We start from the raw sequence: 12523 nt of genomic DNA on the forward strand, positions 1-12523 counted from the left end.
GCCTTGAGTCAATGGCCAACCAACCCCTTATGGACCTCCAATGCTTGATCTATTAGGCCCTGTCTGGGACCACTGCCAGGGTCCTCTCCCAGGGGATTGTTTGGCGCTGTCTCTTCTCAATCACTATCTTTCCTTTGACTGGGATTGTGTCCAAGGCATGCCTAGACTTCTCGTCTTCCACTGCCCTCACTTCAGTCCATCCCACCTCCGGAAATCCCTTTCCTACCTGTTTAGCCCTGGTCCACCAGCCTTATCCCTTCCACCTCTAGTTACTTCAGAAGTTATAGAATCGCAGTTGCTTCTACACAAATATGGGAGAAAAGACCTGGAGAGATTAAAATGATTTTTCTAGGACAGGGATGTTAGTAATGAAACAGAAGATAAGAATTCCAGTTCTCTAACAAAAAATATTTCTATCTTTGTTGCATTTCTAGAATTCCTTCTTTCTCTTTTTGTTATATTTCTATAATCTCCTTGGAGGCAGGGTAGGGAGGAATAAAATATCTCTAGCAATAGGTGATTGATGGTAACAATTGATTCACATTGAGAGAAGGAAAGCCATACATAGATGAATAAAAAATGGCAAAATAACTATTGTATCCCATAATTCAAATTCCCTTGGAATTATCTAGATGCCAATTCACTTGGTGTCAGAATGTGGAGAGAGGTTGGATGGGTCTTCCTTCTACTCTCATAGAAGTAGTCTAAAATATACGTGACTAGTTGACATTTCTCATAAAATAAACAAACTTTTTATTGAAAGTAACAGAAAGCCGACTGAAAAAATGCTTGAAACAAAGCAAAAATCACTGACTCACATATTTAAGAAATAGATTTGAGGCACAAGGGTGTAAAAGTTGTGGTCAGGAATTTATTTTTGTACATCTCTTGACTCTGCCTTGCTGTGCTGGCCTAATTTCCAAATACGACTGACTTTTAAATTTTATTTATTTATTTATTTATTTATTTATTTATTTATTTATATAAGCAGCATCAGGCTTGTATCTTAAAAGCTTAGACACTCTAGGAGAATGAAGGTGTCTTTTCTCAGTAGTAAGAGTCAAGCACATTTTCTGACTGGGACTGCTAAGGGCACATGCTCATCTCTGGACCAATGAGCTGAGGACTAGAATGCTCAGATTAGCCTTAATTCCTGATACATTTCTTAATGCCAGAGATGGATTCAGTTCTATTGAACTACATAAATTGAGGGAAGGGTAGAAATATTTCTCACAAAGGAATATTGAGTTGCTATCACCAGTGAAAGAAGGAAGCGATACTGGGAAGATAGATCAACATGTATCTGTTGTCCACAGAAGAATCATAATATGAGTAGAGAATGAGGTCAGGGGAAAATTAATCCCGTAAACACTAAGACTTTCCTTGCTATCTCTGATTTAACTATTTCTTCTGAACTGGGGTTAGGATCCTAAAAGTTCATATTTCTTCCAAAATCTGTTTTAGAATCTTCCTGAAAGTTTTCTCCTATCCTATGCCTTTTGTGTTAAGACTCTGTGTGTCATCCTTGGGCAGGGCCCATGCTAATCTTTTCTGTATCATTTTAGTTTTAGTATATGTGCTGCTGAAGCGAGCACATAGATCTCTTTTGTTATTAAAACTATCTTTTTTCAAAACATGAGTGTTTGATACATTTTTTAAAAAAGAAATTATTATTCAAATTTATTTTTTCCTCTTTGTTTAACTATGTACATCAAAGCAATATGAACCCATTGTGAATATACTTTATTCTAGCAAAATTACTGCCTAGGTAAGTTTGGGAGGCTAGGCTGGAAATGTAACCACTTTTTATAAGGATTTTTTACTGGAAAAATGAATTTCAAGTTCCGCACAACTAATTAACAAATGAACCATTGGAATACAATTCATTTGCCAGCACATAGTGCTAAGAAATCTAGCAGATGCATCAATGAACTTTAATTACATGGAATCATTTGGTTAACTTAGTCTTCCTCCCCTACTCCAATAACCAGGTGTCTTCTTGAGCAAAGTTATAGCAGATATGATCAGTTGTACAAGTTGAGACAATTGTGTTTACTTGGATAGATGACCTAGATATAACTATGCCTTACACAGAACTCAGTTCCCTTCCTGGTGAGTATGGGGGAGGTTGGGAAAGTATTCTCATGTACAGTGAATTTATCAGAAAATCTTGTTCCCAAACAGGTAAAAAGATTTTAATGACTCTTAAGATAGTCACAGTCTGGAGTGCCTGGGTGGCTCAGTTGGTTGATGTCTGACTTTGGCTCAGGTCATTATCTCACAGTTCATGGGTTCAAGCCCCACATCAGGCTCTGTGCTGACAGCTCAGAGCCTGGAGCCTGCTTTGGATTCTGTGTCTCTTTCTCTCTCTGCCCGTCCACTGTTCAGGCTCTGTCTCTCTTTGTCTCTCAAAAATAAATAAAATGTAAAAACAAAATTAAAAAAAAAAAGATAGACACAATCTTTGAGCTGATGGTTTTGGAGAAGCCCTTTAAAGAATGTAATTCTCAGAAGAGATCTTTCTAGGGGTTCATAAAAGCAGTGTTTGTGTTGGTGACCCTTGTGTGCTACCTTTGGTTTGCTGACTTACAAGACTGATGGCATTAATGCTAAACTACAGTTCAATGTTTTGGAGAGAATCCATCCATCCATCCATCCATCCATCCATCCATCCATCCATTCCTAAGGTAAGATTCTGAAAGAGGGGGCCAGCCAGGCCATTGGGCCCCAACTCTCAAGTTTAAAGGAAATTTGATTTTGACATCTGATCAGCTAAACATGTTCATGGGGCTAGCATAAGGCCTCATCACAAATGTTGAGCCCAGCTGAAATCTGATGGTTCCCGGAATAGCTAAATAGGAGATTGAAAGGGTAGTCCCAGTCTGAATCTAAAAGTTGCTTGCTTCCAAGGGAGAATCTCAGAAAGTGTTATAGATGTTTTGATGGGAGAATGTGGAAACAAATAAAGATGAGTTTCAGCAATCTATAGTTTGATGGGGGAGATTGATGTGTAAAAATTCATTGTAATATCAGGCGGAGACAAACAGTTGCTAATGCTGGAAGAAAAATCTTTGGGCCAATGAAGGATTCATAAGAGCTATGCCCTGCATTCTTGACCTTGACTGTAAGCCTGACAGACTTTGGCTCCTCCCACCTCTGTGGTGAATACCTTATTCTGTGTGATTCTAAACAAGGAGAATTCCCTTAGCCTAGAGACTCACAAACTGGTTAATGGTACCTTGAGGCCAAAACCAAAATCAAAGAAAACAAAAACCCAAGGGTTTTAAGTAGTTAGGTCCAAACAATTTATTTATTAACTCTTTATTTTTTTAAGTTTATGTTTATGTATTTTGAGAGAGAGAGAGAATATGAGTACAAGTGGGGGAGGGGCAGAGAGAGAGGGAGAAAGAGAATCCCTAGCAGGCTCCTTGCTCTCAACACAGAGGCCAATGCGGGGCTTGAACTCATGTACCATGAGATTTTGACCCGAGCTGAAGTCAGACATTTAACTAACTGAGCAATCCAGGTGCCCCAGGTCCAAACAATTTAAAATGTATAACATATTTATGTCCTAACAACTGAGTAGCTGTTAGAAAACACACACACACACACACACTGAACAACAAAACAAAACAAAAAATGTTTATTTCATTTTTAAACAACCATACTTATTGACTGACGGTGGGTGTGCCTCTCGGGTACTGCACCACTTCGCAAATCTTGGTGACAGAGAGAACACCCACCACCCTTATTTACTATTCCGTAGTAGTGATTTTTACACGGCACTGGCTTTTTATCAGAGCAATTACTGAAAACTCATTTTTACAAAGGTAGGGCGTTGTCAAAAGGAGTGGACCTAATGTCGAAGTTGTGAACTGCCACAGATACTAATTCATGCAGTGTCTACAGAGCTTGAGTATCGCTATTTCTTTTATAAATTTCAAACATCCTGTTGTGCTTTTGTGTTTGCTCTGGTGTCCTGTGCACAGTCTGGGGACTCAGACCTTAGCTATCCTTTCTCTGTTTATTGTGGTGATGTCCATGCATCAATCCCCAAATCTTGTATTCATATTTGGACAAGGGGCATTCTGCTGAATTAAAAATACTGACTCAGAAAGTTGCCAGGAAACTGAATCAACATCAGTTATGTTGAACTGAACTAAAATCATGGAGATGAACTATCACATCTGGAGAGGATAACAGAATACATTTAGTACTTAAATTTAGAGTCAGTGTAGCTTGATGTATTTGTATTTTTCATGACTCAGAAACACTCCCAAGTCTTGAGGTCCTCACCATGATTATTCATTAACATGGTTCTAGTGAGTTCAGTCGTGCCCAGTTTATAGATTTATGTTATCAGAATGGCAGGTTTATATTAGCTGTACTATGCAATATATTATTTCTCTAATTCCAGTAATGTCAAATTGGTCTAGAGCTACAGACAACTTTGGAATAACTATATTATCTGGTAGCAGTGAAAGAGAATGAGACATAGGTTTGGGGGAACAAGATATGCTCATGAAAATGAGGACCCAATAGATTTGCTAAAAATTTTTTTCTGGACAGGATGCATATAAAATGATTAATGTTTCTGAAATATAATGTAATTCTTTTTCTCATTTAAGTAAATCTTGCCCTGTGGTTCTCTACCTCTGAAGTCCATAGCATTTGTTGGCTTAGGAAAATTAGATACTATCCAGAAGAAAGACATCATTGCTGGGCTCTGAACCTCAGATAGACTATTCAGGAGTTCAAACAGCAATGGTTATCTGATTTTAATAAGCATCAGAAGCATTTGGAGGGTTTGCTAAGAGACGAATTACTGGGTCCTATTACAGAAACTCATTCAAAGTTTCTGGTTTAGTAGATGTTAGGCAGGCCCCCAGAATTTACATTTCTAATAAGTTCCCAGGAGATATTGTTGCTACCGATTTTCAGACCACATTTTGAGACTCACAATAGTTCTTGAAAGTTGAATGTACAGAGAAAGATGTGAGACTTGTGAATTTCTGAGCTTTCATTTCCATATCAAAAGTGAAGCCTGGAGTTCTAAACATGGAGGTTTTTTTTTTTTTATCACAGATTTATGTTAGTAAGCAACACCAGATGGGATGAGAAGTCCCTTCTGCTGATGGAGAAAAGTGATCAGGGTTGGGAAAGGAGACAAAATGACAATAAAGGGACAGAATATTTTCACCCCCTTTTGCCACACCACCTTAGAGTTTTATTTAAATAGCATGAAGCAACAGTCATTAGTTAATGTGAAGAAATTGAGTATTATCCAAAGTCAGTGCCCATCTTCTTGTCTTAAGAGGTGTCAGACCTCTCATAGAAACTCTGCTAGGATGTTTTAGGGTTCCATCCTATTGCTATTAAATTTTTTTCTATGTGTAAAAGTATGCTAACTTCAGAATTGCAAGGTACAGCCTCATGAACAGTTTCACATACATGGGCAGTGAATTCACTAGAGACTTTAAATAAGATGTCACTCTACTTCTGACTGAATCTGTGTTTTTTTCAAAGCATCCAATATCTTCCTATTACTTTTTTTTTTGTGAACAGAAGGTATATCAGGGCTTTTAATGAAGGACAAAAGCTGTATCCTTTTTGCAGTGGGCACAAGCCTGTAATGGTATTCCCTCTTGTTTGGATATGACAGATCCCCTCTCAGGAACTAACTCATTTCTGCACGATGTACTTGAGACGTGGAGAAGTGAGCCACAATTTATCTCCTCTAAATAGCACTCCCCATTTCAGAGCATGAGGCAGATAACCTCAATGTGAACTTCGCCTATGGATGTTTATCTACAGGCTCCAAGTAATATGGATTTATTCTGGTAATATACAGACCATTTTGCAGATAATGTCAAGAGCAAACATTTTATTACTGAATTCTTGTAAATTACACATGGCTGTGTTTTAATGGGTTTTTCCCTCCAAGCCTCAGTCTCATAACATGAGTAGTTATACAGATTTTTATTATGATCTTGAATATTGACTTTTAATTATGCACTGGTTAACAAAACAAATAAGGCTGTCATTTGCATCAAGGGAGTGCTAAGGATGGAGGGTATCTTTTGACATCCCTCCTACCTTTCCATCCCAGTACTACTTGCTTTAACATCACCCACACCAGGCATAAAAGTGTAGAAATCTCACATTACTTTAGGAAGACCCTGGAGCAGTTTTTAATTATGTTTATCACAGAGGATACATGGCTCACAGTAATGATGGTTGAAGGGCACCTTAACAACTATATTCAAGGGTAAAAAAAGACTGTTCAAAAGGGTGTATGAGACATTTTCATCTTGGTAGAAGACAGACTGGAAAAAAAAAATACAGTCTTAAATTGAAGCCAGGAAAGGTACACAATGGAATGAACTCTCTAACCATAAGGATAGATAGGAAACAAGTCAATTAAAAAAATCTAAGAACTAAACTCCACTCTTTCTAATATAGTTGAGTTCTTAAAATGGCCTATGGAAGAAGCAGCATCTGACAGCAATGGCCCAAGAGTCTTGCAAATCTGAAGTCAGCATCTGGAAATGGTGACCCCTCTAACACTGCTCCTGTTCTAAGACTCAGTGAGCTCATCCTTGGAGATAAGAGGTGGTGAGGAACTTCTGTCAGATGTGTATATTTTTAGATTCTGTTTCTAAGTATGAGGAGGGTTAAAGGCTTTTGAATTTCTTTCCTGGCTATTCAGGCAAAAAAATAGGTCAAGAGCTCAGTAAGACCAAGGAGATCAGTGGTTTATTTCTGTATGGCAGTTAGCATTCTCCCTAACCCTTTCTCCCAAGAACATCCTGAAATATATCCTGTAAGGGAATACTAGTTCTGAAGAGAAAGTCAGGATATTGAGGTTTAAATGAGTGTTGGTTGTTTAATAAATCTTATTGGATGATATGGATGAGAGAATGAAAAATGAAATTTTGATAATGGTGTAGTTGGGATCAAATCAGCTTCATGCATTTTATTGAGAGCTGTAGAAAATCAAAGTAAAGAAAGACCTCAGAAATGAAATTTAATCCATTTTAAAAAAGTAATGGGGCAACTGAATGACATGCTTTTTTGGCTATCTGAATGTTAGTATCAGAACTGGGACAGAAAGCCAGGACAAATGTGTTTCTACTACATTATACTCCTTGGGGATGCCAATTCTCTCTGCAGCTTGTCTTATGGAAGAATTTGGAGGATTCTTGTTTGGTTTTGATTCCTATATATACTCAACAAAAATAGCCAAAACCCTAAGTCAGTTATTTAGTTCAATCTGAGAAAAATAGAAACTACTCTAGTGTCTGACAACGTATTAAAATTCTTCCATTATTTCTGGGGCCACTCATGCCAACTTGGAAAACCAAGTAATTAAGGTTGTGTTAATTATTTAAAAATATTTTCACTACAGAGATTCCTGAGTGGCTCAGTCAGTTGAGCATCTGACGCTTGATTTCAGCTCAGGTCATGATCTCACAGTTTGTGATTTTGAGCCCCGGATAGGGGATAGGGCTCTGTGCTGACAGTGCAGAGCTTGCCTGGAATTCTCTCTCGCTCCCTCTCTCTCTGCCTCTCCTTGGCTTGCACATGCTCTTTTGTGTGGGCTCTCTCAATATAAATAAACTTGAAAAATTTTTTTTCACTATAGAAAATAACTTTGTCACTTTTATAAAGTAACATTTCCACCAACCATAGCTAGACAAGAAAAATTGTTCCTGGGAATATATATCAATGACTCAATGAGTAAATGAAACTCTTTAATTTGATCGGTTGACTGTTTCTTGAATTGTTGGTTGAAGTGGAATGAAATTCTTACCATAGTGAGAAAAACTGCAAGTCTATGGTTACTCTGAATGGAAAATGTATATATTTTGGGAGCAGATATGAAAGCAGACCAATTTTCTCAGCCTTAAGTTTGTCTCGATACTTTTGGAGAAGGAAGCACTTAACATTTCAACCACTCTGGCCAATTATCAGAAATTCTTTCTATCCCAATAATGGAATCAGTTTTCCAGGACTATAAGAACACACACAAACTGCAACCTGAGGAAATTATGTTTATTTCAGAGTCTCAAGGAGCCGTGTGTTGTTAAACAAAATATAAAATGTGCAATAAACTTTAGTTATAAAGGACTTTGTTGGCTATAAAATTTTATTTTACGGCTGTCCTCCTATGGGTAAGCACGTACAAGATCAGCAAAGTATTGAAATATTTGAGATGGCAGAACAGGAAGCCTAATTCCAGAAATACAGCAGTGGAAAAGAATGACAAGGGGTAGACACAGAGTGGCTATACTGTCACCTGTATAAAGTCCATCCTTTCACTATGTACTTAATTAAAAAGGATGCAGAGGGTAGAGTGAGCATCTTTAATTGCTCATTTCCATTACTCTCCATATCCATACCAGTTGAAACTGAGAGTGACGACTTTGAGCCAGAATCTTGTTACAGTCAGTCAAGTGCAGGCGCTTCCATCTTAAGCAGAGTTGAAGAGGTTTTCTGAGGCCCAAATTGTTGTTTTCATGGGAGCTCAGAAAAATGCATACTGTTTTAAATTTCTCTAAATGTACAGGGAGGCAGGAATTTTTATTTTTAAATACAAAACCCCTTATACACTGTCTTAGGAAAGCCTTTGTTACTGAAGTAAGTCTCTCTGTGGAAAATTATAATTTTCAGGGTAGCCTCCCTAGTAATCAGACTCAAGACTGGCTTGGACACTGCAAAATTGCTAATATTATATGCCTTGAGGATAGGAATTACTAAATAAGGGAAGCAAAATCTTGAAAACGAGAGGATGATGGTATTTTCTGCTGAACCACTTGCAAAATAGGAAACTTAGAAAATTCTTTTGGATCTTCTATCAGACTTAAGAACATGATCAGGATGGCATTGCTAAAACCCATCACCTTCATTGCTTTTGGAGTATCATTATATGTTGAACGTGGTTTTTGAAGTTCCAGCTTTCTTGTGTACACCTTTGGTTTACTCAGTCTTTTGTTGTTTCCGTGTATATGTATGTGTATGTCTGTGTGTGTGTGGGGGGGGATAGTTCTTATTATATCCTTAGTTTCTAGCACAGTATCTGGTACCTAGTAGCCTCTTAATCAGTATATCTTAAGGGAAGACATTTTGTACCCCTTACTTTCGTTTCCTATTTACGAAAGTTATACTTATTCATTGTAGAGAACATTAAAGTAAGATAGAAAAACAGAAAAAGTGAAATTCACCCATTATCTTACCATCTAACTTGGATTAATTGGTATTAATATTTTGCTGTGACTCCAGTTACCTAGTTAGCATATATGTACATGTACACTCATAAATAGACCTAGAAACACAGGGTCAGACACATATATACATACATACATACCAGGCACCTATATTGGTATCAAACCAAATATTCACTTACATATGCTCTTTTCAATTTAACTTTAATGAGCTGGGAAATATCTAATCTAATATAAAGTTGTTTATAGAGTTCTCAGGGCCCACTCACTAAACTCTCAAACCAGAAACTTCACAAACTGGGGTTGAAGGGGCTTCCCTATGTTTGTCTTACTGCCTAGTAATAACATTTATTGAGTATTTACTAAGGGCAGAAATTCTGCTAAACCCTTGATTCGTAGTATCCTGTTTTGATCCTCACAACAACTTTTTGAAATAAATGCTATTAAGTTGGTCTACCATCTCTCTCTCTCTCTCTCTCTCTCTCTCTCTCTCTCTCTCCTCCTCCTCCTCCTCCTCCTCCTCCTCCTCCTCCTCTCTCCCTCCTCTCCCTTCTCTCTCCTTCTCCCTCTCTCATATCTTTTATTTATATTTATTATTTGAGGTAAAATTGGTATATGTCATTATATTAGTTTCAGATATATAACATAATCCAACATTTTTTATTCATTACAAAGTGATCACCTCAAATGTCTAGTTACCATCTGTCACACATTTCACCATCCCCAACTCCCTTTCCTTCTGGTATCCACCAAACTGTTTTTAATGTCTATAAATTTGCTTTTGTTTTTTGCTTATTTTCTTGTTTTGTTTAGACTCTACATATGAGTGAAATAATACTGTGTGTGTTTTTCTTCTTCTGATTTATTTCACTTAACATAATCGCCTCAGGATCCAACTATGTTGTCACAGATGACAAGATTTCATTCTTTTTATGGCTGAGTAGTATTTCATTGTATTCCTTCCTATACCATTTCTTCTCTTTCCATTCAGCCATGGATGGGCATTTAGGTTCTTTCCACATCTTGACTAATGTAAATAATACTGCTATGAACATAAGGGTACATGTATCTTTTCAAATTAATGTTTTAATGTTCTTCTGATAAATGTTCAGATATGGAATGGCTGGATCATATGTTCTATTCTTAACATTTTGGTAACTCTCCACATTGTTTTCCATTCTGTCTGCACCAATTTACATTCTTTTTTAAACGATTTTTAAAGTTTATTCATTTGAGAGAGACAGAGACAGCATGAGTGGGGGAAGAGCAGAGAAAGAGAGAGAGAGAGAGAGAGAGAGAGAGAGAGAGAGAGAGAGAGAGAGGGAGAGCGGGAGGGAGAGAATCTCAAGCAGGCTCCATGCTGCCAGCACAGATCCCAATGCAGGGTTTGAAATCTCAAAACCAGGAGATCACGACCTGGGCCAAAACTGGGAGGGGCAAAGAGAGAGGGAAACAGAATCCAAAGCAGGCTCCAGTCTCTGAGCTGTCAGCACAGAGCCTGGCACTGGGCTTGAGCCCACAACCTGAGATCAGGACTTGAGCTGAAGTCCGATGCTCAACTGACTGAGCCATCCAGGTGCCCCTCTTCTTAGGACCCTCTTTCTAAAACCTAGAGAGTATAAGTAATTTGCCCAAGTTTCCCCACTAGTCGGTGCCACAGCTGGGTTTCAAACCTAACTGTTATATCTAGTTGCTGAGCGTTGAATCCTTGAGCTTAGTGCTGATTTGACTACTACCATGACTGTGTTATACATGTGGACATACCTTTGAGCCCCTCTACCTTTTGATCACTTGGTCTTGTTATTCATATTTGTGAAATATCGTATTTTCCATTTTCCTATCAATCCTTTAACTCATTGATTCTCAACCAGGGACAGTTTCTCCTCCAGGGAGACATTTGGCAATGTGTGGGACTTTGTTCTTGTTGTTGCTCTTGTTGGAGCTTGAAGGGGGATACTACTGGCATCTACTGAGATTTTTGTTAAATATTCTGTAATACCCAGGCTCCCACAGCAAAGAATTATTCAGCTCAAAATGCTAATAGTACCAAGGTTGAGAAGTCCTACCTTAGCTCATTTCCACAGCCTTTCTTGTCTAAACATAAACAACCTCCTAATTAGTTTCTCTTTCTTAAGTTTCAGTCTCATCTACACTGCTTCTGTGGTTGTCTCTTTAAACACAGATAAAATTATGCCGTGCTCTTGCTTTGTTTAGCTATTTACTCTGGAGAACTACCCATGTCCAAATGTAGATTCAAGCAGTCTTAGCTTGTCTGCCTTCAGGAAAGTTCATTTAATCTCTCTAAATCTCAACTCTATTACCAATAAAATAAAGGAATAATAGCTATCCCTAACTTTGATAGGGTTCTTGTGAGAATACTAACACTTCATGGCTGGCACAAGGTAAGTCCTCAATAAATGTTGTTCATCATTAAGAAAGAAACCTTTGAAGGTTTTTTTTTTTTTTATTGCCTGCAGAAAAAACATCCAAACTTCTCACCAAGACATTTCACACCCCTCACCACGTACTCCCACTCCTCAGCCTGTTTTCTGGGCTGCTATCCTTGATGGCCTGTGCCTCACTCAGGCAGGACTGCCTGTCATCCTCTAGATGCATGGAGATTTGGATGTTTGCCTTTGGTCATGCTCCCCTGCCAGCCTGGGGAAGTCCATCTCCATGTCCTCCACCTGGAAACATCTGTCTTCTTCAGGACTCTACTTGGCCTTCTTTAATAGCTAGTTAGATTATCTTACTCCTTCCCCTACGTTATCACAGTATTTTGCCTATTCCATTTAGCAGCCCATCCATCTATGCATCTATCCATCTATCCATCCATCCATCTGTCCTTCTACTCACTCACTTATCTATCCTCTGTCCTTCCACCCATTCATCCATCCATTCATTAGTTGGTTGTTACACATAGTAATTAAAATAACAAACTCTGTAATCAGATTTCCTTAGTTCAGAGATCAAATTTGTGTAACCTTGAACAATTTACTTGGCTTTATGAAGGCTTAATTTCCTTGCCTTTAAAATAAATATAATACCATTACGATTGATAAAATCATTGTGAAGATTGAATGTGTGTACAGCACTCACCATGTTACTTGCTATGTATAAGCCCTAAATAAGTGTTAGCTCTCACCCAGCTTATATTTGTTAAGCATCTACTCTGTGACAGGTCCTCTTCACATTGTTCCTGCATTCTAATGAGTAGTGCATAGGCCCAAATGTCTCATTAGATAAAGAACTTGTTTAAAAAGGTTATTAAAAAAATCTTTTCATTCACACCAACACTT

The 12523-nt window shown here is 37.9% G+C and overlaps 1 non-coding gene across 1 annotated transcript; it reads right to left on the minus strand.

The window, feature by feature from the left end:
• Positions 1–1488: 1488 nt before the first annotated feature.
• Positions 1489–1595, minus strand: LOC115275557. The gene has a single exon (XR_003901627.1). It is a non-coding gene; the product is annotated as a U6 spliceosomal RNA (small nuclear RNA).
• Between the last annotated feature and the right edge of the window lie 10928 nt (positions 1596–12523).

The sequence above is a fragment of the Suricata suricatta genome, chromosome 12, assembly GCF_006229205.1.
Source record: "Suricata suricatta isolate VVHF042 chromosome 12, meerkat_22Aug2017_6uvM2_HiC, whole genome shotgun sequence".
NCBI classification, from domain to species: Eukaryota; Metazoa; Chordata; class Mammalia; order Carnivora; family Herpestidae; genus Suricata; species Suricata suricatta.